Below are 26,233 nucleotides of genomic sequence, written 5' to 3'. Positions count from 1 at the left end.
CAAAGATTATCATCACTGACCATGGTACTCAGTTCGACTGTCCGCAATTTGAGTAATTTTGCGGAACATATATGATCGAGCATCGTATGTCTTCAGTGGCATACCCCCAGAGCAATGGACAAGTAGATGTTACTAACCGAACGCTACTGGAAGGAATAAAGAGAAGACTCGAAGCTGACAAAGCTTCTTGGGTCGAAGAACTTCATAATGTACTATGGGCCTATAGAACTACGGTTCGAACACCCACAGGAGAAACTCCATTCAGGTTGGCATATGGATCCGAAGCATTGGCACCAATGGAGATAATGGCGGGGACATTACGGGATCGTGAGTTCGAGGAAAAAGCAAATGAACAAGGACTGCTTGATAGTCTTGATTTGTTGGACGAAGTTCGGGCAAAGGCAATAGCACGAACTTAACATTATCAAAGAAGGATAGCGTCTCATTATAATACTCGAGTGAAGAATCGCCGGTACTTAGCCGGAGATTTGGTGTTGAGAAACACCCTAGCTTCCGACCCGCGTCACCAAAGAAAATTGGACCCTTCATGGGAAGGACCTTATATGGTTGTAAAACCAGTTGGTTCAGGAGCTTATAGGCTGAAGAACATCAACACCCAGAAAGAGTTGGATCGGTCGTGGAATGCCAGACATCTCAAAAAGTTTTATCCTTGATGATGATTTCAATTTTGTTTGCGATGTAAACATTTTCAACTCAATCAATGCAATTTTTGGCTTTCAACAAATTATTTTTTGATTGGGGGGCATCATACACCACATTCAAGAACAAGATCCAACTATAAGGCAACGGATGAAAATCCGTGTGGGTCCTTCAACACTTATGGAATTTTTTCGGATCTTCTTAAGTCGAGGCATCGGATGAAAATCCGAGTGAGTTCCTTTCGTAAGGCGTCGGTTTGAAACCCGAGTAAGTTCCTTCAAGACTTATTGAATTTTCGAATAATCTTTAAGTAAAGGCATCGGTTTAAAACCCGAGTGAGTTCCTTCTCAGACTTATTGTATTTCTCCGGAAATCTTTAAGTAAAGGCATCGGTTTAAAACCCGAGTGAGTTCCTTCTCAGACTTATTGTATTTCTCCGGAAATCTTTAAGTAAAGGCATCGGTTTAAAACCCAAGTGAGTTCCTTCTCAGATTTATTGTATTTCTCCGGAAATCCTGAAGTAAAGGCATCGGTTTAAAACCCGAGTGAGTTCCTTCTCAGACTTATTGTATTTCTCCGGAAATCTTTAAGTAAAGGCATTGTTTCAAACAACTAAGACCTAATTCAACAGCGATTCAAGGGGCTAGCAAAGTTCAAGATGAAGTTAATTTCTTATTTCTTCAAAAGATCGAAAGAGGCCTGTATCAAAACAATTACAAGAGCTGGATACAATCTTCGGTCAAAAAAGAAAGTCATCATCGGTGACTGTTAAGAAGTTATACAAGATCGACACGACTTTTCTAGAACAAGCATATGAGTCAACCATTGGTGTGGATTCAAGGAAAAGAAGAGGAGAAGTGAGGATTACAAAAAATATTTTGGTATGCATAAAATCCTCCGCAATTTCATACTCTTTGTCCAGCTTGTCCAAGAGAACTATGGTCCTCGACCAAACTTGCATTCAAGACGAGCTCGTCATAATTGACTTCTTCCAGGGGAGAATAAACAGGAGAATCTTCCAGACAATGCATAATATCTGGATCGGAAGGTGGAGGATCAATCTTATCTTTGGTCCAGCGGGAGGAGGAATACCCGTGTCGGTAAATACTTCAGGATGGCAAACAACACCGTAGGGAGTCGTATCAAAATGAGGATCCTTCCTTAATATTGATTCCCATACTTCGTTCTCACCATCCCGCACGCCGCCAAGTTATAAGCATTCAGCATATCAACAAGGGCTTACTGTGTAAATACTTGAAGACGCAGGCTCTGCGAACATCAGTTGGAAGGGATTCGGGCAAAGGAACGACAGCTTGCCTTTGGGGTAATGTTTCAAATCCTTTGGCTCCTGACTTTCCAACTGCTCGCTCCAGTTGCCGGATCTTCTCCCTGGCATCATCCAAGTCCGATCGAAGACGACCGATCATCGAATTCTTTTCTCCTACAACCTCCCAAGCTAGTTTCCGAAGGCGAGCAATCTCAGCATCTTTAGCTTCAGAGAGTTCCCGAAGCCTGGAAACTTCATTGCTCAACCTACTGAGCCTAGAAACTGCTTCCACTTGGTTGTGGAAGTTACCAATAAGACTCCTGCAAACAACTTCCGAATTAAAAAGGAGCAGAAGAGTAATTTTTCAGAATCAAAAGATAATGAAGAAAGACTTACATCACCAGTGACTTCATAAAGACTTCATCTGAGAGTTTGGAAAGAATTGCGCTCTCAGAAGTCATTCGAGCAGCAGTGCACCATTCCGACGCTCTGTCAAACTCGTTTGACACTAATTCGGGCGAAGGATGAGAAGGATGAGCTACACCAAGAGAAGGATGAGCTGCATCACCTGTCACCCAACGGCGCTTCCTAGTGGCAAAATCCTCCAACTCCAAAGGAGAGGAGGAGGATGCCAAACAAGCACTGGAGTTGGAAATAGGAGCAGCGCCTGCTGGGACCACACCTTCATCAGACGCCAACATAGTTGCCTCAGATGCCTGAAGAGTCTCCTTCGGGGGTGCACCAACGGTCTCTGCAGCAGGGGCGTTAGTAGCGCCATCAACAACGGAGTGATCAAAATCTTCCTGGGAAAGACGAGCGATCACTTCGGGCAAAAGACGCGTACGGGCAGCATCAATAGAAATTGTGGGAATCTGACTTGAAGATTCACCAATAGCAGTCGCCTTACGCTTGGAGGATTCACTAGCTGAAACCACCTCACTGGCCCCAACCACCGCCGACGGAACGATTTTCTTGCTAGATTTCGCTCTGATAAGGTTTGGGTTGATCTTGGGAGCCACTATGCAAATAGAAAAGCCGTATCAGTACAGATATCCAACGACAACAAAAAAAAAGGGAAAACCCTAGTTCTCTATCACTTCAAAAAAACCCGATTAACTAAACCCCAAGTAATACTACTGTGCAGTTTACTCAAGGGGGAAAGTGGGGAAAGAGATGAGTAAAAAAAAAGACTCACTTGTTCGTGAAGTTGATAGAGCTATTGTTGGAGTACGAGGAATACGAAAGCAAGGCGAAGGACGGAATGTCGCTTTAGCACTTTAGCAAATCTAACTTACAGATAGCAGGATAGATGGAGAGTACCCATGAAGGCTTTAAATAGCCTCAGGTATTAAGACGACGGTTGAAGGCTAAGGACAACCAACGACCCAGATCGAAATGACGCTTCGAAATCCGCAGAAAGCAAGATCAATGGTCGGAGGGATGCCACATGGAAACATGTGGAAGCGAGCACCCGATGCAGAGATACCTCCAATCGTCGCACCGCCATTATAATTATGGGAGTATTTCCGATTCATTGGAAATAGTGAATGGTGTACAAAAGCAAGAAAACGTTTGGACTTCGTAGAAGGGAAACGTGTGGACTTTGCAATAAATGAAGTAGTGGGGAAGATTAATGCATCTTTCCGAAACGCATCTTCACAATATTTCTACAAGATTATTATTCAGCGAGGAATGTAAAGTTAAGTGATAAGTTTTATCATTTATACTTTGATATTCAAGACAAGATTTCGGCAGGAGACAGGGAAATGGAAAGGCCAACATGAAAAAGAAATGTCTATTCATTAACAAGGAGGTCAATCTTTACAAAGAAACAAAAGATAACTCCCTAAGCCTCTTCTTCATTGTTGCCCGAGGGACCCTGGTCGGGAGGACTTTTCTCAGGATCTTGAGAAGAGCCTTCCTCAAGAATGACATTGGCTGAGTCCTCTATAGCAGCAACTTGAGACTCGGCTTGTGATTTCTCCTCTGGAAGCGCCGGCTCGTCCGCCAGGTATGCCTCATATTGAGGGTCGGCTGGAAAAGGATCATCTTCTTCCCGAGCCCAGTCTGGGAGATCCATGCCAACTTTCCCGAAGACCTCTTTATGGCACACCTCACGAAAGGGAGCAGTATCGAAGGAAGGGATTGATGCGAGAATTCGCTCCCAAACGTCATTCTTCCCCAAGCGATAAGCTTGAATGTTGTAGGCACCTAGCAGCTCGGAGAAAGGTACGCTGTTCAGGTATTTCCGAACACACTCCTTCCGAAGCTCTGGCTTTATATGCTCGGGCTTGCTAGGGATCGCCAACTTCAGATATTCTCGTTCTCCCTACATCGGAATTCAAGCCTGTCACCGAACAACGTGGCAGCTTCCTTTTGCTTCCTGGCCTCGCGCTCGGCAGCAGCGGCCCAAGCCTTCGAAGCATCAAGGGCCTCCTTGAGGGAGATCACTTCTTCCTCATGCTTTCTCTGCAGCTCCTCAGCAGCTGCAGTCAGCCGGTCTATCTCGGAATTGGCCTTGGCCAAGTTCTCTTCACAGGTTTGTAGCAAAGAGCTATTGCGGCCAACCCAGCTCAATGCTTCCATGTGTTGATAGAAGCTCAACACGGCATTCCTGGGAAGGCGGAAAATATCAGAAGAAGTCATAAGAAATTATACAAAAATAAGTAAGCAAGAAGACTGGTACCTTGTGGATTGACTAACAAGGGCAACGTCATCCAGGTTTTCAAATTCCTGGCGATCAGAAGGAACAAGACTGAGGGAGCTCCACTCAGCAGCTTTCTCAGGGTCCCGAGTCACCCTGTCAGTCAACTTCAGGGTCCACTGGGGGGTGAAGACCTCCTCACAATCCGTTGAAGCTTTGGACTTTTTATGGGAGGAAGCATCAATTGTATCATGCCTCCTTTTGGTTCGGGCGGAGGAGGAGACATTGGACCTCTCCACCATTGGCTTCTTCCCTTTACCCGAAGCATCAGCCACGGGCCTGATATTCCTGATACCCCTATAAGAGGGGTCGGGAGAGGGAGCAGAAGCCTCTTGATCTACGGTCAAGGCTCTGGGTGATCGTTGCTCGGCTGTCGCAACGGCCCTAGCAGCCTTCACTCGCAGGTTCTTGGGGTTCATCCTTGGAGGCACTGCAAAGAAGAACAAGGGTCAGAATTAAAGACATATCACTTCAGTAAAATTAAAGGATGATGGTTAGAAGCTCACAATGAGCCAAGCCCCAGTACTGAAGAATGGAGTTATACTCCACCTCAAATCCATGTATTTCTTGATACCATGGAATGGATTTGATCTTTCTGACGGCCGCCTCGTCTTCTTTGGATAAGGGGAGGCCTCGGTTATTCTCGGAAGAAGAAGTACACCGCCTCCAGGCGGTCGGGAAGTTAAGATCCGATGGAGGCGCTCGACAGAAAAAGTATCGTTCGCGCCATCTTTTGTGGTTAGAAGGGCAAGTTCCTTTGGCAAGGATGCGGCCCCTCCAATCAAGTTCAACCTTATTGCGTTTGGACAGAAAAACCAATACGGGAGGATGAGAGATAGAAAGAACATAAAAATGTACAAAGAGAGAAAGAGATGGCGTAATGCCAAGTTCAAAACACAAACCCAAGAAGACGACGATGAGACTCCAGCTATTGGGAAGGAGCATTCCGAGACAAATGTCCCAATGATTCAGAACTGCGGAGAACAAAGGATTAAAAAAGGGAAAGCGAACCCCGCTTTCCAGTGCATCTATGTACAGAGAAAATTCACCCGAAAGGGTTGAATCAACCCTCTCATCAGAAAGGGGAGCCCTAACCTGATAAGAGGAAGGAAAATCAAAATCTTGGATGGCTGAAAGAAGGGTTTCCTCATTGTAAATGGAGGGAACAAAGCCAGGTCCACCATCGGACCTGGAAGTTTGAGGCTGCCTAGAAGACTCGACAATCTTGGAAGATCCAGACTCGAGGAAGGCAGAAGGAGTTTCGGTTTTTCTCTCTAAACCTTTTTGAGAAACTTCAGCAAACTCGCGCCAAAGGACAGTTAGGGTTTTGTTATCACTATCCGACTGTTCGGAAGGAGGAGAAGCAAAAGTTTTACTACTATTACCAACACTGGATACCAGAGAAGCCCTATTATCCGCCATTACTTGTTTCAGTAAACTACAAAAAGAAAAAGACCAGTAAACTTACTGATTCAGTGAGGCAGAAGCTTGAGAGCAAGAAGGCGCGAAGCAAACAACAAAGGTTCAAATTCCAGACAAGAAGAATGAAACCTACGAAGACAACGAACCGCTTTTAAAACACCCGCACGAGTGTTCGGGAATCGGAATGATCGAGATTGATTCAAAATCAACGATCGAGATTGAAAGACGTTTTGAAAGTTTGAACTCACGAATCCGAAACAGGCGTTCGAAAACCGTCGCTTGGATTACATGAGCCACGACAGATCGACTGCAAGGTGACACATGGCCTTACCCTCACAACGCTCGAGGAAAAGTGACCACCGCATTAAATGTGATATGACATTTAATGGAGCACGCAAAGTCTATCGCCTGATGAAGAACCCAGTTAAAAACCAAGCCCTCGGGATCGACCGAACGCTTGGTCTGGGGGGCTCGTGATACGGAGAAATTATGATCAAACCAGGTTCATACCTAGTTCGATCCTCGACCCCGGTCGAGATAGAGGGAACCGACTCGCTCCCGAGCGAACCGGATCCAGAAGATGGCTTGCTGAAGAAGAAAACTGATTCAGCTACAAGCACGCCCTAATCCTACTTATGGATTAGGGTAATTACCCTAATGATGGCAGACTCGAATTGACGGCTGCGGCTAATCATTATCGAAGGGATAATCATCGCATAACCTAAAGAGTTATCTCAGGAGTCCTCTACTAGTCCAAACTAGTAGAAGTCTGTTGCTCAACGGATCTATCTGTTAAGATCCAACGACTACCCGAAGAAGGCTCAAGTGCATCCAACGAAGGAGATTCGAAGGTACACTCTATATAAACCTCACTACCATACGAGGTGAGGGAGATTGAAAACACACAATCTAAGACTCGGTTCATATACATACTGATAGACTTAAACTATCAGCGGCTTACGATCTAGATCACCTTTCCCAGTTCTTCATTCCTTAGCTCTGTGCTTCTAGCAGAGCTGTTTGTGATTAAGTTCATCAACCTGACTTAGCCTTCGGAGGTGGACTCCCGACCCCCGCGGTCGGGCCACATATGACGCTTTTGTTTTGCAGGTCATCACGAGGAGATCTAAGGGCTGAGCAGATTTTGAACGCATCAGAATTATACTAAAATACATTGGCCAAAGCGATACAATACTCGATACAGGACGATATGCTCTTAAAATCACCTGACCGATACGATACTCGATACAGATACTTTAAACCTTGACTATGAGTGAATGAAATTTTTTTACGGATGCACTTTTATCTTAGATGTGTTCAAAACTTTCCTTTCTTTTTTAAGAAATAGTTTTTGATATGTTGCTTTAGAAATATTTCCCAATCGGGGGCACAATCTGAGAAGTCCAGTTGTGGACAAAAAGGAGGGAAAAATGGTGATGATCACCAGATTTTTTTTTAAAGACTAAAATACCCTTCCAAGAGAAGGTGATGCAGCAGTGGATTTGGAGACGAACAAGAGGAAGCTGCAAAATCATCGATTGTGGAAACGATTTCTGGGTAGAAGAAACCCCTAAGCCCAAATATCGTATTTGAAGGAATTAAAACCTAAGTAATCAAAAAAACCTCTGAGGGTCAAGAATTCTTGCTGGGTTATGCCTTATTAAAGAAACGTGTTCTTGTTGCCACCACTGATTGCGTTTGTTCAGCACCGCCATAGGATATTCAAGTGCAAGGTTCTCAAAATCGAGCGAAGATAAAATTTTAGGTTTTGCAGTAAATAAGACTCTATGGTGACAGATCTGCAAATCTATGCTTTCCTTGATTTGGGGGCTAAATTTCCAATGCTTTCGGCAATTTGAAAAAGAATGGAAAAATTCTATTTTCTATATTGGTGTCTTCAATAACAAAAGAATGGAAAAAAGACTGGAATCATTGGTTTCTATTACAAATCAAAATCACAGAAGAACCGTAGCCAGAAAAAGAACTTCAATGAGAGATAAGAGTCTCAAAACAGTTCAATCCATCTAACTCGGGAGCGAACCTCGGCACCCACGGGTGGTGGTGGTGCTGCTGCTGTGACCTTTCAATGGGCAGTTCCGGCTTTGATGAAGTCGTCGTCTGCTTGATTTCCTCCATTTTTCTCGAAACCGTCTTGTGAGTTGATCCTTCTTTAACCTCATCTTTTGACTGAAGTAATACTGAAGAACCCACTTTAAAACCAAAAAATTCACCACAAACGACATCAAAAGAACTGAAAATCGACATCATGATTGAAACTTGGAGATCTTCAACTTCTCTTTCTCGAAGGGCAAAAAGAAGCTGTAAGAAATAACTTCTGGGTTCTTTCGGAGATTAATTTGGGTGGAATTTATAGGGATGAGGATTGAGTTTAAGCAGTTCTTGGAGCCTTCGTGCATGGTATGAACATGGAATAAAGAATAAGTCCCGTGAAAGTTTGATTTCGAGAATGAATGGGAGACTTTGTTGACGCCTCCAACTTGAAACTTTCTATTTTCTCCTTTTATTCCCGAAATTTCTTTTTCCCAATGGAGGTATTTTTTCATTTTAGAGTTTTTTTTCTTTTTTTCTTCTCAAATTTCGTCCTTTGGAAATTTTTTTATCATTTTTTTCAGAGAAAGCGACGCTTAATATTATTTGGTAACAGTCTTTCTAAAAAGGTCTTCTTTATCAGAACCGTTCTCATCAAGGAGCGATGGTCAGAACATAGTTTTGGCTATTTGATAAAACTTGTATTTAAAATCGGTGAGAAACAAATTGACTTTTGATAATTTATGTTTTTAAAGCTGACTTTTGTAAGATAAAAAAAATGTCATTTATATTTAATGCAGAGTTGATAGAGTGGTAAGACCAACGTTCCTTGTGTCGGCGATATATCGCCGACATGAGGCGATATGTCGAGGTGTCGCTGGAGGGCGATACGACACCCTCCAGCGACACGACTTATACACTATGTCGGCGAAATATCGCCGATTTCTCGGCGATTTCGCCGACTATCGATTTTTTCTGATAATGTCGTGGCGGCCATAGCAAGCGGTTGTACGTTTCTCTTTCCTTCGATTTTCCTTTTCTTGTCTGTTTCAAAATCCATCTGTTTTCTAACCTAATCAACACGCTGGTTCGAGAATTAGAGACCGATCCACTGTTCAATTCCGGACGAGGATCGGCGTTAACCGCGAAAGGAACTGTGGAAATGGAGGCTAGCATCATGGACGGCCCTAAGCGGAGGTGTGGTGCTGTTTCCGGTTTAACCACCGTCAAGAATCCGGTATCGCTAGCACGCCTCGTTATGGACAAGTCGCCTCATTCTTATCTCGCTTTCAACGGCGCCGAGGAATTCGCAAAGGCCGTGTTCTCAAAGGCCTCCTAAGATTTTAGCAGTCGACAATCCCAAAGTTAAATTTCTCCATCTTCATGCGATAAACAATAACAACATCGATCCGTAGATGAACCCAGTTTATGAATCGCTATTTTATTCACTGCAAATTGTATCAAAACACAGCACAAACTAAAGCTTTTGCTGATTGGAATCAACAACATTGAGAAACTAGAGTAGGACAGAGAGCTTCTTCCATTCTCTGTGCCATGCCTTGAAGGTAAGACTGCATATACGACAGAAACCCCTCGAAAGTCCAGCCATCAAACGGATCAGCAACGAATGACCATTCGATCTGAGACCCTTCATCGTCCCCTTGGAGAATTGCAGAACTTTCATGGTGGCCATGTAAGATTTCATACCAACATTGTTTTCAGTGACTTCATAGCTCAGGCAACGTTCTACAGGGTCGATGGCCACGAGCTTTTCCTTGGCCCACAAAGTGGTGTCGATCTTCTTCTCTTCCGACTCTGATGAAGGAGAAGAGAAGAACAGAGAAGCGTGGAAGAGAAGAAGTACAAGAACAGAGGAGGAGAAAACTAAAAGACGATGATTTTCACCATAAGCCTCCCCTCTCTCTCTCGATAATTGTTGGTCAAAAGTCGGTCGATATATCGACCTGTGTCGCCGTATCGGCCGTGTCGCCAGGCACTGACATGGCGACACAGGTCGACACGTCGGACCTTGGGTAAGACTCATATTTTTCAGTGGAGAGGTCATGGGTTCGACCCTCTCGTGGATGACAAAGCTCCCCTAGGATGTAATGATGAACCTCACATAACAAAAAAAAAAAAAAAAAAAGAAGCCATTTGTACAAATATACATAATATTTTTTTGAAATTTAATATAGTAAATTATACTTTAATATTTAAATATAGAAGAAAAAAAGATATTTATTGTTGCCCCTTTGTATTATAGCTTAATTACTAATAGAACCTTGCTTTTTATGAAATTACTATTGGTCATGTCTAAAAGTGTTAAGAGGATGTTAAGAATAGATGTGTAATGTCCATTTTGCCCTTTATTATTGGAATTAAAAACCAAAAGATGAAATTACCCTCATTTAGAAAAACCATATGAAGACCGATTTTGCCCCTATATTCTTATTATTTTGGATTTTCAAAGAGTCGTGTTTTGATAAAATGAACAAATAACAAATCTTAAGGTTATTTAGGGGTTTTGAAAAATTAAAAGATGCCAAACCATCAATTAACTAACAAAGCTTAATAGTAACAGGCATCTGTAATTTCAAGTTAAGTATGAAGCTAGTTAGTAATTTCAAAATTATGGGTGATAAGATAGTAACTAAGGTATAGTTTTTTTTTTGTGTGTGTGAAATGGGGAGAGAGTTGAATCATGTGTGAAGGAATTTAAATCAAGAGTAACCCTTTTTGTTCTCGATAAGAGGTTTTTTTTTTTTAATCCATCTTGAGAATGGCAAAACATGTGAAAGTCGTTTTATAAAAAGCCTACACTAACACAAAAATTGAACTAGTTTGTTTCTAGAGACGGTGGAATAGCCTGATTTGCCAAATACATTTTGATTGTTTTTCCATATTTCGAGAACAATAGAATGTTCAAAAATAGTTCTCAAGCCCATTACCTAATGCGCCTTTATATTATACTTGTAGACTTCGGATGTGCAAATGCACGTCACCTATTCTATTATTTGTCAATATTGGATTGAGATTAAAAAGACCAAAACTGAAGAATCCCATAAATGAAGCAAGAAATTCTCAATTTTGCTTCTGTAGTGCGTAATAAATGCGCACTACGGTGGAGCGAGCCGTCCGATCTAATCGGACGGCTCGAATGATCCTCCCCATTAAAAAATCAAAAAAACCCATTACCCACCTCATTAAGTGTGTGAACAGAGTTTGATCTGTTCGGTTCGGTCTGATGCAAACCAACCGGTCCATCTGGGCGGTTCGACTGGGTATAGTATATCTTATTAATGGTGTATTACATACTACCAGCCTATACGTATATACGGTTGTACAGTAACCGTATATACAACCAGTTCAAATTCTTTTGAAATTTACGAAACAAACCCCTGTTCTAAACCACCCCGCCCATTTCATTTTCATTTGTGTTTTCGTTGTTGGCTAATCTGAAGCAGACCTTACCAAGCTGGAGAAGAAATCGCAGGAGAGAAGAAGAAGAAGACCTCTTTGTGTTTTCGTTTTTGGCTAATCTGAAGCTTCCGTACCAAGCTGGAGAAGAAATCAAAGGGGCGTCGTTAGTTGAGAACGAAGAGAAAGAAGAAGCAGAGGAGAAGAAGAAGCAGTTGAGAACGAAGAAGAAGAGGAGAAGCTCCATCTGCGATTTTGAGAAATCGAAGGGGCGTCGTTATTGTCTCGTCTCGTCTCGTCTCGTCTCTGCGATTCTTCGTTCAAAAGGTAATAACCAACTCTTAAAACCCTTACCAAGGAAATTCCTGATGATGTGGTCGAAACCCTGATTTTGTCGTTGATTAAAGCTGAAAAATGCTCTGTAATAACTTGGTCGGTTTCTTTTAGTATTTGTTGTTTTACCTTTTTGTGGGGTTGTGGAGGGGTTTAATTTTGTTGTTCTGTGTACTGCATAAAATTGATGCATTTGGGTATGTGTGTCTTAATGGTTCTCATTTCAATTGGTAAATCCTGTAGAGAGAATGGTTAGTTTAAATTTTTCGAGCTGCTATTTTGAACGGTGACCTTGTATAATGAAGGGTCACTGTGTGTATCTGGGTTGTCATTTGTCTCCTTGTTCAAGTGGGTTTAATTGGTGCAATTTGTTTATCTATTTATTGTAAGTCTTGTCTTGAACAAGTTTACCCCTAGGTCAGTTGTTTGATAGGTGTGGTTAGTGGCACATTTCCTTTCTAAAAGTATGTCAAGAACACTTGTGCATGACTAGCATAACAGTCTGTTCCTTCGAGACAAAGATCTATTGCAGCTTGTTACAACTTTATTGTAAATGTCCCGAAGTTTTATCGAGGTTCGTTGTTCTATTCTTGAGTATCGTGTTAATTGTAATTTCATCGAAATCTTGTATCACAAAGAATGTAGCCAATGAATGGAATCCTATTGATTGGCTACATTTTAAGGAGAGTACCAGCTTGCAATTTCTAAAGTCAAAGTAGAATTGAAGTGTCTTTGCCATGGTTTCAACCCCTACATGCATGTAATGCCAAAGGTTAACCTCATATCCCTCGGAGAGCTGTATCTACATCCATTTTATGAACTTTGAACTTGAAGTGAAGAGTAATCGGTTTTTATATAACTTTGAACCTCATAATCTTTTTGAAGGCTATAAATAACCTACTCATGCAATGTAAATTTCAGATATGTTGACTGAAATTTTTATTTGAAAAGATACTTGAGAGGAGTCATGGGATCCCAAGGTAGGTGACCTGTGGCTGGATTTGTGACTGTGTTTCTTCCTCCTGCATTTTATTTCCCTTTATGTGGACCTAGGTTTTCCCTATTTGGTTTTGAAAGGATCCATGTAGCTGGCCCCATTTAGTTGGGATAAGGCTTAGTTTGTTGTTGATTTTTTGTTTTATTCATTTGTAAGATTTAAAAAAATTAATCAGATGATGCTCTTCCACACACTCAAAATTGTGTTGGATCATTTTGTTTGTTATTTTACGGTTTAATGCTATTTTGGGTTTCAATGAGCTTATGGGTATTGATGTTGGAATGACAGCCTTCCTTTAGTTAACCATTACTTTAATGATTACATATTGTTTATCTATTTAAGTTGGTAGTGTTAATGAGAAAAAATAAAATTGATAGTTTGAGTTGGTATTATTGATGAAGTTTTATGCTGCCGATGATGGCTTTGCATGTTGAATGTGATTAGCCAACTTAAAGTGTTCGAAAGTACAGATTACCTTTTCGGTGATAATTTTCTGCATCATCTTAAATGGAGCATCATTGTGGTCCCTTCCGAAAGAAGCCTGATCGGCTTATACTGAGATACCTGAGAGATTTGCTGCCAATTCTATTTTGTATGGTTGATGCACATGGTTAGGTTGTTTCTATGAATAAAATTTTATGGTGCCAGCCTTTGAATGAGAGCCCTTTCCTACCACTCTTCAGATTGCCATCGTTCTTCAGATGTTTAAATATGAGTTGATAGTGATCAAACCTGTTTTGTCAAGTAGTAGTTGTTATATATTGTATTCCAAGATATCTTACTTTTGTGATATTTTTCTTCTTCTTCTTTAATGTGGTGTCTTGTTTAACCATGTTATTGAAGGAATGTGGTTCACTTCTCTTTGCAATCTTTAGGATTTGTTTTCACCTTTGTATTGCTCCCTGCTATGCTATTATTTGGTGTCCTTCCACCAAAGAATAGAAAACTTATCAGGCTTCAGAAGTCGGTAGAATGTTTGAGTGGAATAGAGCTGTATCATCTTGGGTACTGTATCAGTTGCGAATTTATCCCTAACAAGTTCTATTTCCTTTGCTTTGCTGTTTCAGTGCGAATTTTGCTTCTTCTTAATTTTTTTTTGTTCATTTGAAATTGTTCACTTCCGGCTGCTGTGGTTTCTCAAAATATAGAAGTGGTTACTTTTGTGTCTATGTTAGTTTGTTAAGTTGTAGAGGTTCTTCTACTTTTCTTGAGTGTGATTCGAGATACGTGTGTTAATGATTTTCTGCTGTGTTTTCTTTTATGTGGATTTCATTTTTTTACCTAAGTTTAAGCAGTTGACAGTGTCTTTTGTTGAGTCGATTACAATGTTCACAAATATAATTTGTTTGTGGTTTTTAGACCTCCTAAATGACTACGACTTGTGGTTGAATTAGTCTAAAATTTTATATTTCACTCGCACAAAGCCACAATTAGCTCCACCGAAGTTGTTGTATGTGAGAATTAGTATGGAAGCCTTTGCCGCCTCACTTTTGCCTCCCTCTATTCTTATTTAGGAAAAAGAAGGTTGGAGCTTCAACCAAGAATTCCTTTTTGAAAACCTTCCTCCCCATTGTCGTTACTATGAAGTCTTTTATCCACCCCGCTTTTGCTTGCTCTAGTAAAGCCTGGCAATTAACTGTTCCTCCCTAGTCCCTTGGCCCCCGATGCCACTACAAACCATTCCTCCCGTAAAATCCTTTAATCCCTCCCCCGTACCTCCCCGAACCACTCCCTTCACTCTGTAGAGACCCACTCGGAATCTCCCACCTATTTGTCACCCCTTCCCTATCGGAGAGTCGAGTAGGGGAAGCCACCGACACCGTTAATGCCAGCAGAGTCATTGTCCATGGCTAGAAACAATGCATGGCCACTCTACCATTGCTTATGATTAGCTGCTACCCCCTGACATTACTCCATAGGGCCTTATCTCTTCAGCCGACTCCCTACGTATCCCTAAAAACAACCCTCTACCGTCTTGTCATGAAATGTTGGACTGCAACAGTTTATTGCAAAGTGCTGAGGTCAATCAGATTCCAGATTGCACCGCCCCTGCTGCCAGATTCCCCCGATACAAGTGTTTTTATCTCTTTGTAGGTTGTGACACCACTGAGTCACCGGCCATTACTCTCCTTCAGGAAGACCATATTGCTATTAATTATCTCGTAGGATCTATTGCAATTTCAATTTTCAGCTCTCCCTCTGAAGAACTCAGTTCTACCTTATGAGACATCGATGTGTCATTGACCGAAGCACTAGTTATAGATGCTCCATTGGCATCTGTACCCTTGTCATCCACCTCAAAGAAGAATATCATGTTGGCCTTGTCGCCCCTGCAATCCTCAGTCCAGCACAAGGTTCGTGCAAGATTATTGTTGCTCCCCCCTCCCTCCTTTCTCTCTCTCTCAAACACCCTATCTAACTTCTCGGGCTTCTTCCGTCTTGCCTACTGTCAATGGCGCCCCTTGTCTCCCCCTGTCCCAGTCCTCCAACCCCTCCCTCCGCTGACGTTTATCCTTTCCAACCATGCCCATTGAGCCTAACCCACAACCCCGCTCCTCCTCCCAACCCACGCATATTCATTTACAAAAAGTGTGTTGAGTAGGTTTGGTTTCAGTACACTTCTGTTGGATTCATAAACAGTTTCTTGTTCTATTTGGAGTTTATACAGTTTAATAGACCATATTTATAATATATATATTGGTATGTTCTACTTAAAATCACTATACATGGTTTGGTTAGGGAATAAGTAATTTAGTACTTTACGGTTTGGCTTTTGCCTTAGATACTGAATCTATAATGAATTGTATTTGGTCTGGTTTTTGTTTTAAAAAGTTAGTTCTGGTTCCAAATTTACTCCCTTGAATTACCTAATAAGAAGAGGTAGGCATCATTGTGAACACTGGAATATGTCATTTTCATGGAAACCGAGGTTGTCAAAATCGTTAGCATACTTCTGAGCAAGGGTGGACAGATATACATACTTTTGTGGGATCCAATTGTATGCAGTGGGCAGTGTCTTTGTTTGTCGCATTCTGGTATTATGTAAATTCATGGCCTCCTTATGGGGTCTATTTAACTGCATTTCATGTATTCATGTATAGGTTGACATCTTTGCTTTCTGGCCCTTGTCTGTTACTCTATCAGAAAAAGAAGAAACCCCTTTGTGGGCTGTATCCATTCTTTTGTTGTTTGTTGGTTGTATTTGGCATTTTTCGAATACAATCCAAACGAGTGTGTGTTGTTTTATAGGGAATACTTTTCTCTCAGCCTACTGAATGTGTAGTTGAACTGTTGTATTGCACAAAGCAAGAAGCTGTTGAGATTGTTGGATGCAAAACCTTGACTTATTTATTGTGATTAGGCACTTGGAAATCTTTCCATCACTTTCTGCACATTGGAAAAATTTTACAGTTATTTAAGTCTTCATGTAAATGTCTCAACTTCTAGGGATTAGCTCATCTAGCAAGGACATACCTCATAATTAAAGAGGTCAAGAGAGAGAGGGGAAAAAAGATGTAGGCTTTTGATGTGTGCTACTAACAAGGTTCGAAATTTCGGTTTATCCCCGCCATCTTGCCCTTCAAATAAATGACCGAACCTTTTGATGATGCAACTTCTGAGGACAATATTGAGATATATGTGGTTTTCATTCCCGGGGACCTTGGTCATCACCCATGCACTCATATTTTATTATTTTTATTTGGATGAAGTCCTTTCATGTCGATGGCTATAGTATAATTGATTTACTTTAATGCATACCTTCGTATAAGATCCTATCTTTAGCATATTCACTGTTCAAACCAATGCATTTTATTATTTTGGATATACAACTATTTAGTGGAGTGTCGTAATTCTCAATGGAGTCATTTACAATGACGAGGTTATTGAATAAATTTTGAAAACAGAATATTTGAAACAATGATAACATCCATTATTGGGCAAACATAAGTTGGTTTCCCAGCAGGGGAGCAATAAAAATGGTGGTGACGAGCATTGTTGATGATATTGTGGCATTTAATAATTTGGTTGTTTGTTGTCATACTGATTTTGTGATTTGGACTTCCTTTATTATTTGCTTTTGATAGGTGATGATGCTGTGGATGTACTTTAGCCTAGGTTAAGATTATTATAAGTGCGAATAAAGCTTTTATGACCTACAAATTATAGTGATGTACCTTTAGTAACATGTGGAATGCTGAAGAAGTGGGTCCTCAGTCTAAGATACTCAAATGCTGATGTTGTTATACAATCTGTGGATATTTTATCACTTCATTCGTTAATGTTTAGAACTTAAAGTACTTCACTTTGATAATTTTGTGATCAAACCCGTTTTTGTGTTAATGGTTTGTATTTTAACTTGGTAGGGTTTGTACATTTGAAGCATTTTTGGTGTTAACATTAGAGGGTTATTTCCCTCTGTTTGTGATGTGTTGAGTGTGGGTGGATGCTTGGCACATGGGCGTGGAAATGTTTGTCTATAATATGACTTGTTGGGGCTAGGTTTCAATCCAGGCCAATGGTTGGCATCCAATTTTGAATAACTAATGTCTAGACTGAATGTTTTTCATGCTTAGATTGTTTGTGTTCTCTCTTTAATGTTGTCTCATGACTCTCATCTGTATAATTAGTATTTGTTTTGTTATACTTTAGTTTCATCTTAATAATATGTTGTTTAGCTAATATGTTTTGTTGCATCTATGCAGCCAAAAGTACCATAAGTCTCACTGGAAAATGGCTCCTAAGGCAACCACTCAACAGAAGGCCAAAGGGGCTAAAAAAGGGAAGCAAAAGCAATAGCAAGGCGAGGCTTCATATTTGGTGGATGACGAAGCAAAAGCGTCATTTAGTCTGATTAATAAGCAAAGTATAGAAGAAGGAAGGGATGTAGACATCCCTTCCTTTCAGAGAGGAGGTGTAACAGATAGGTTTAAGCAGATTGGGTGGGATAACATACTTAAGTTACCTCCTAAGTGTTATTACCAGCTGGTTAAAGTTTTTTATTCCAATTTGAGATTCAAGGAGGAGGAGGGAAACTTATATGCCCTGTCCAATGTTAAAGGGGTGGAGATTGCCTTGAATATTCATGAGCTGGGTGAAAGGCTAGGAGTCTCAAGTGAAGGACAATTATATTTTTGGGAGCCTAGGAAGAAGTTTGATCACCTCATTGATGTTGGTTGCACTTATAGTGATATAATGGTTCACTACACGGGTAACACCCGCGTGAAGTTGAAGGACTTGAAACCAATTCCTCATGCAATTGCTTACATAGTGCAACACAACATTATCCCACGAAGAAGTCACCGTGAACGGCTGAGTTCTTTTGAAGCCTATGTCACCCATTGCATTCATTCAGGGAGGCAGCTCAACATGCTGTACATTATTCTCAAAATGATGAAGTATGCAAAAGATGCCCACAATCGTGCTCTCCCATATGGTCGACTCCTTACCCAAATCTTTACTACCTATGGGATTGATCTTGAGGGGGAGGATTGTGAAAGTGGGAAGAATAAGAAGAAGAACAATGAAGTTAAAATCCATGGAAAAAAATTCCATCTTGAGATGGCGGATGTAGGAGTGCAGCCTCCAAGTGTAGGAGCACATGCTGGTGTTGATCCATACATGAGTCGAGATGAATTTGAGGGTGTTGAGAAAAAATTATCACGAACCTCAAGACATTTGCGGAAGATTCTTCGGCGTGTGGATCAAGTCGCCAATAAGCTGGGCATCCTAGATATTTCGGACTCCTCACCACCTCCTGCTGAAGCTGAAGGATCTGCATCTGAATCTGAATAGGTTGACTATTCAGATTAAATTTAATTTGGATGTTTTGCTGAATGGGATTCTTTGTTTCAATCCTTTGAACAATGCTTATTTAATAGACAGATAACAAGTTGTAAGGTTCCCAGTTCCTGTTTCTTTATATTTCTTATATTTTGATATTTGAATATACTATGTGTGATATTTCTTATATTTTGATATTTGAATATACTATGTGTGGAATTCATGGATTACATCCATATACACACCCAAAATTCCTGTTAAGCTAAGATTAAATGTAATGAGATAGGTTGATTGAGTTTATCTCCCCATACGGAATGGATGAAGTAATTTTAAGCAGGTTGGGGTTTGTTACAGGTTGAAGTGGTGTTTGGTAATTCGTATGCTTGGCAGTGATGAAACTGTGCATTAACATGAGACTTTGACTACGTGGGGTGGTCATTCAACGTGGTGTTGTATCTGGCCACAGAGTGCAACACAAGTGCTGATCAAATATCCACAAGACAAATATTGAACCACATAAGGTTTTCCATGGAGGTTCAACTTTCTCTCATTTGTCTGTCACCATCAGATGCACCACCTATCATAGAGAAACAAGGTAACCAGTACTGAATTGTTAGTATACGTAATGAATAGAAAAATCCAGTCAGTCTGAAACAGAATGTGTCCGTATTAAAGAAACGCCTGCAACAGCAGAAGAACATTCTCACCACAATATCAAAGAAGAACATAGTCACCACCGCTGATGCTCCCCTGCTGGTAACTGAACATGTGTTAGCAAAATTTGGATATTATAAATTAGACATATTGGAAGTATCATAATTGTTTCACTATGGCATTGAACATAATGATTTCTTATATATTTGATATTTAGGTTGCTTTTTAGTTCCTACTTCTTAATACCACACCACGAAGGATGACAATATTGCATGGCAACAAGGATTCCTGATCAATGCAAGAAAACAAAAGACAATGTGTAACAACTATAATGAAGTCATTGTTGGAGGAAAGGCATGGTTGAAACAATAGTCCAATTTCGGTTTAAACCACCGCAATTCTGGTTTTTTGCCAACTTGAGATGTAACTACGAGGCACAACTTTCATGCTGGTATTGACCTGGGTCAAAAACCTTGAGGTTTCGATCAACTTATGGAAACCCTATTTAAAAGTCCCAAATCTTAGTCAACTTCTGTGAAATTTCACAGCACTCGTAGCCCGCAGGCACCACCGATCAAAACTTTGGAGATTTCCCTCAATTGTTGCCATTTTTACCTCTTCTTAACCTCTTTTTCACTTAAAAATCATCAATCCTCTGTCTTCCTTCACCTCATTTGCTACTTACTCCATGGTTATACTCCTTATGTAGTATATGGTGGAGTTGTTGGAGATGGGGGATCATTTGCTGATGCTAGTAGTATGTCTGCACATAGATATTGGAATGGATTAGGATCAGGATCAGGTGGATCACTTGTGAACTTCATCTTTAGATATCCATTACACCCACTTGGTCCGGTACAATTCTCCTCCTCTTACAGCCCCTTCCCTGATGATACATTCCCTAGTGTGGGATATCTATCCTATGCTAACGATGACACCGATAGATTCACAGTATCGAACTACCAGAATAAATATTCCAAGACCATAACATGGCAGTCTTGTCCAGTACTCAAAGAATCAAATGCAATGGATCAGATATTACCAAATTCTACGCGTCCTTGTGGGATGGATCCCCGAGAGGAACCGAACTTGGAATTGAGTTCAAAAGTTTCTTTTTGGTAATTTACTTTGAGGTTATTTCGCTATTGCACTTGTATGAAACAATTGCAGTACTTATGTAATTTATTAAATTTCTTAAGTCTTTTTATTTGTTAGAGCCTCTAAATACTACTATTTCAATGATAACTCTTCATTGGTTTCTCTAGCAAAACACACCTGCCATTAAGTTATTTATGCTTTAAATAGGTTGTATGCAAAAATCAATCAATTAAAAAAAACCATGAAAACAATGCCGAAACCATCCATTGAGTTGTCCTACAAAATCCCCAAGTTTCAACCTCCATGGTTGGAATTTCAACCTCATCTCGAATTTGATCCTTGGTTGAAACAACACTTGGTTAGAGTTTATGCAAATACACCCAAGTGCCATCAAGTCACTGCTGATGTGCAGAAAACTAGATTATTTGGAGCCGACTAAAGCTCGAGTATGTAGAGTGAGCTAGTGGGGTTTTAAGTCTTGTAGTCTCATGTTGTAACTCATAACTATGCCCATCGTGTCATATGAACTTAATAATAATGATAACCATGTGCGAAATATGATACATCACAAATTTTGAGTTCGAAGTTAATATTCATATTATATGTTATATATTAAGTATATTATAAGTGCAATAAGTTTTATAAGTGTACATCTTCATTTATTCAGCATAAAGATTTCAAACTTGGGGTTGTAATGGAAGGTATAGTTACAACTGTTTTCTCATCAACACGAGGCCAACAATGCATTCAAAAGGCCTAAAATAGATTGGACGGAAATTCTTTGTCCCAAAAGACCTTCAAAGTCACCAGCATCAGCCACCAAAATGAGGTGAGATGGGGGAAAATTTCGGGCCCGCGTAATCGCTACCAGGAGCAGGTTCTGAAACCATAGAAGGAATCAATCATGATGATTGAGACCTTGAAAGGTAGGAGACAAGATACTCAAAAAGTTGTACCAACCCCTAAACAACTCAGTATTTGTCATAATGGTTGAGAGTTATCAGCTAGTTTTAAAACTCCCACTTTATTCAGGATACACTAACTAAAGTAACACAACATAGAAATAAGAAAGAAACAAATAAACATAATACATAAACTACCCTTGACTAGGACTCAGACACTACAACTACTTGATGTATCTTCATGGTAAAATCTAACTTTCTCTTTGGGGTTTGCAAACTAGTCTCAGTTAGCCAGATGGACATTTGCAATTTTCTTTCCAATAATTAAGAGTAACTAAACATATTCAGCTCTAAGGCATATCTACTTAATCACATCATACAAATGGACACTGTTATTTAAATTCAACTTAATAAGCAGAAGGCTGCTAATAATTTTGCTTGTGATTCACCTTGTACCCCAGGTAACTTCATAACTACAGATAGCCTAGTCTGCTGAGTGTTATAGCCCACCCACTTCTGTACTGCCTGCCATAATGGCTTCATCTAGGCCACACACACACAGACAGGGAAAAAAAAAATTACCACTAACGACAAGCATAAGGAAGTGCCTAATAACCAAAGTCCATATAAATGACATGTATAAGACTTAAAGTGAAAGGACACGCACTTACGAGGAGCAGGCTTGCCATCTTGTGAGCGGGGCCTAGAATCCATCAGAGCAACAGCACAAGCATCCTCTGCAACTGGAGCAGACACTGCTAAAAACAGACACAACTGGACTCTAACTGGTGGGAGCTGGAGGGGCAGGAAGAGCCTTTACCTTTCGTGTCCTCTGTTTTTTGTCTACAACCCTGCCCGTTGGCACAGACACTCATTTTCTCCATTTATCCTGACCACACGTGCCGAATCAGAGATTTTAGTAAAGAGCATATATCTCACTGGGATAAGGTAGTATCAAGTATAAGCCATACCCAGTTTCCATTTGGGATTCCGGGAACTCAAAATGGTCACGTTAACATATGACAAGAAATGAAAAGATGTTGGGGATCGAGAGCTGTTGACCCTCTCTGATTGGGTCTGTTTTGTTCTGTCTTCTTCTTCTCTGATCACATCAATCAACTTGGTAACTGATAAAGAAAGAAATAACACAGTGGACAAAGGGAGAGAACAAAAGGATCGTTGATGGTTTCCCAAAACAGAAGGTTGGAAACAGCAATTACCTTCTAAGATTAATATTACTGGATACTCAGTAATAATGGTCAACCTTCATATCATGTCTAAACTCCCAATGCAATAACAATATGTTACAAACCAATATAACAAGTCACAATGGCAGTATGAATAGAATAAATCATTTTTCACCACTCGATCATATTCATAGTCATTCACACACACTGAAATAACAAAAGATAAGAAATATGTGACATACAAATTGTTCACAAAAAAATAACCAATGTCTATTGTAAATCTATTTAACACATCCAGCTTCAAATAACATTCCATCTATAGAAAATACGCCTGAAATGTTCCAAACAAGTTCCTTGCAAATAACATTACCTTATCCTTTTATGATTGGAGCAACTCAATCATTCAGCAAGCTATTTAAAGAATCAGAAGAACCATCCGAGTGCTCCGATAATTCCGAAAAGTGCGCAACTCTTACCGCAATTTGATCTAAGCGCCGACGGATATACCGTACATCACCCCTGAGGATAGAAAATTCTCTCTCAAATCTTGACAATCTAGCTCCATCCGGCAGACCAACACCCTCACCAACCGGTGCTCCTACATTTGCACCCTCTGCTCCTACATCTCCCAATGGTTTTCCAAAATGAAAATTACTGGCAGATATTTTTGCATCATTCTTCTTCATCTTTTTCTTCTTCTTCTTCTTCCCCGCTTCGGAATCCTCCGCCGACGATGAATATGATAATGCTCAAAAATGTGTGTCACAGCTTTGCCATAGGGGAGAGCCCGATTAGGTGCCAATCTAGCGTCATCGCATCATTTTCATAATGATGTACGGTAGGTTCAACTTGTTACCTCTATGCACACAATAGGTGACATAAGCTTCAAATGAATTTAAGCTGTCATGGTGACCACTGCGAGGTACAACATTGTGTTGCATAATGTATGCAATGGCGTGCGGAAGTGGTTTTAGCTGCCTCAGCTTCACATGCCTCGTGTCACCCGTATAATTCAGCATTATATCCCTATATGTCACATCCACATTAATCAAGTCATTGAACTTCTTCTTAGGCTCCCAGAATACATTTGCACCTTCATTTGAGATTTGTAGAATCTCAGCTAACGTACAAATATCAAACTTTATTTGCACCCCTTTAACTTTGCTTACGGCTCCAATCTCTTCCCCAACTCCTTGGACAATCAAATTCTTATAAAACTCTTTCACCAAGTCCTCATAACACTTGGTATTTACCTCAAGTATTTTTTCCCAACCAATCTCTCTAAATCTGGCTGCTAGACATACAGCCTCGAAAGAAGGAATGTCCACTTCCCTTCCTTCAGCTATAGCTTGCTTATTTAATCTTTTGGGATTGCATTGGGGATAATCATCATTGAACCAGCCCCTTTCTTCATCAGCTTCTACCACTGATTTTCCCTTTCCCTTATCCTTTGCCATAGCCTTCCGCTTTGTTGGCACATGCTTTCCACTTGCTGCCATCTTACGGCCCATATACTAGTCCAACTCTAATTGCTGCACATATCAAAAAACATATTGGATAATCAACATTTAACACAAATTAAAGTAAACTATAACAAATTTAACATGCAACCCTAAACTGTAAAATAATAAACAAAAGGGTCCAACCAAATTTAACACAAATTTAACATGCAGCCCTAAACCGTAAAATAACAAACAAAATAATCCAACACAATTTTGAGTGTGTGGAAGAGCATCATCTGATTAATTTTTTTAAATCTTACAAATGAATAAAACAAAAAATCAACAACAAACTAAGCCTTATCCCAACTAAATGGGGCCAGCTACATGGATCCTTTCAAAACCAAATAGGGAAAACCTAGGTCCACATAAAAGGGAAATAAAATGCAGGAGGAAGAAACACAGTCACAAATCCAGCCACAGGTCACCTACCTTGGGATCCCATGACTCATCTCAAGTATCTTTTCAAATAAAAATTTCAGTCAACATATCTGAAATTTACATTGCATGAGTAGGTTATTTATAGCCTTCAAAAAGATTATGAGGTTACAAGATTGCCAATAGATTGTTTTTTGTAGGCTAGTCATGCACAAGTGTTCTTGACATACTTTTAGAAAGGAAATGTGCCACTAACCACACCTATCAAACAACCGACCCGGGGGTAAACTTGTTCAAGACAAGACTTACAATAAATAGATAAACAAATTGCACCAATTAAACCCACTTGAACAAGGAGACAAATGACAACCCAGATACACACAATGACCCTTCATTATACAAGGTCACCGTTCAAAATAGCAGCTCGAAAAATTTAAACTATCTCTCTCAGGGATTTTACCAATTGAAATGAGAACCATTAAGACACACATACCCAAATGCATCAATTTTATGCAGTACACAGAACAACAAAATTAAACCCCTCCACAACCCCACAAAAAGGTAAAACAACAAATACTAAAAGAAACCGACCAAGTTATTACAGAGCATTTTTCAGCTTTAATCAACGACAAAATCAGGGTTTCGACCACATCATCAGGAATTTCCTTGGTAAGGGTTTTAAGAGTTGGTTATTACCTTTTGAACGAAGAATCGCAGAGACGAGACGAGACAATAACGACGCCCCTTCGATTTCTCAAAATCGCAGATGGAGCTTCTCCTCTTCTTCTTCGTTCTCAACTGCTTCTTCTTCTCCTCTGCTTCTTCTTCCTCTTCGTTCTCAACTAACGACGCCCCTTTGATTTCTTCTCCAGCTTGGTACGGAAGCTTCAGATTAGCCAAAAACGAAAACACAAAGATGTCTGCTTCTTCTTCTCTCCTGCGATTTCTTCTCTAGCTTGGTAAGGTCTGCTTCAGATTAGCCAACAACGAAAACACAAATGAAAATGAAATGGGCGGGGTGGTTTAGAACAGGGGTTTGTTTCGTAAATTTCAAAAGAATTTGAACTGGTTGTATATACGGTTACTGTACAACCGTATATACGTATAGGCTGGTAGTATGTAATACACCATTAATAAGATATACTATACCCAGTCGAACCGCCCAGATGGACCGGTTGGTTTGCATCAGACCGAACCGAACAGATCGAACTCTGTTCACACACTTAATGAGGTGGGTAATGGGTTTTTTTGATTTTTTAATGGGGAGGATCATCCGAGCCGTCCGATCTAATCGGACGGCTCGCTCCACCGTAGTGCGCATTTATTACGCACTACAGAAGCAAAATTGAGAAATTCTAGCTACTAGCTTCAGAAATAGTGTCAGAGTTTTCTCAATTTATTTTATTCATTTATTTGTTTATTTTAAATTTTTTTGTAATTTTGGTTCATCTATTTGAATTATATATATAAACATTTAGCACTCAAGTGACTACATTGTAGAGGAGTTAGTTTGAATTTCTAAAGAAGCTTTTGCTTCTTTGAGTTGGCATTGTTAAATGTGACTGTTACCTCTGGAAGCATGCTGATCTTAAGAGTGTTGGAGATTGCAAGTTCATCATTGGGCATTCACTTCCTTTTCTTTCTATAGAATCATCAGCTAATAGTCAAGAATGTAGGGAACCATTGGCAATGGCATCTTACTCCAAATCTAAAAAGCATTATAGTGGAATTAATATTGCTTAAGCCTCTACGGATATTGTCTAATCTACAATGAATAGAAGGCTTTCAATTCTTCTTAAGCATGTAAGAGGTAAATGGACTAAAATAAGCTATTAAGAGACTTATTAACTGCCTAATTCTTTGTTTTTTTCCCCCTTGGAGAAGT

This window comes from Hakea prostrata, chromosome 4 (assembly GCF_041222555.1).
Source record: "Hakea prostrata isolate BN-2017 chromosome 4, UWA_Hpros_2, whole genome shotgun sequence".
NCBI classification, from domain to species: domain Eukaryota; kingdom Viridiplantae; phylum Streptophyta; class Magnoliopsida; order Proteales; family Proteaceae; genus Hakea; species Hakea prostrata.
The sequence above is the reverse complement of the archived record's forward strand: the minus strand, read 5'-3'. Positions refer to the sequence as shown.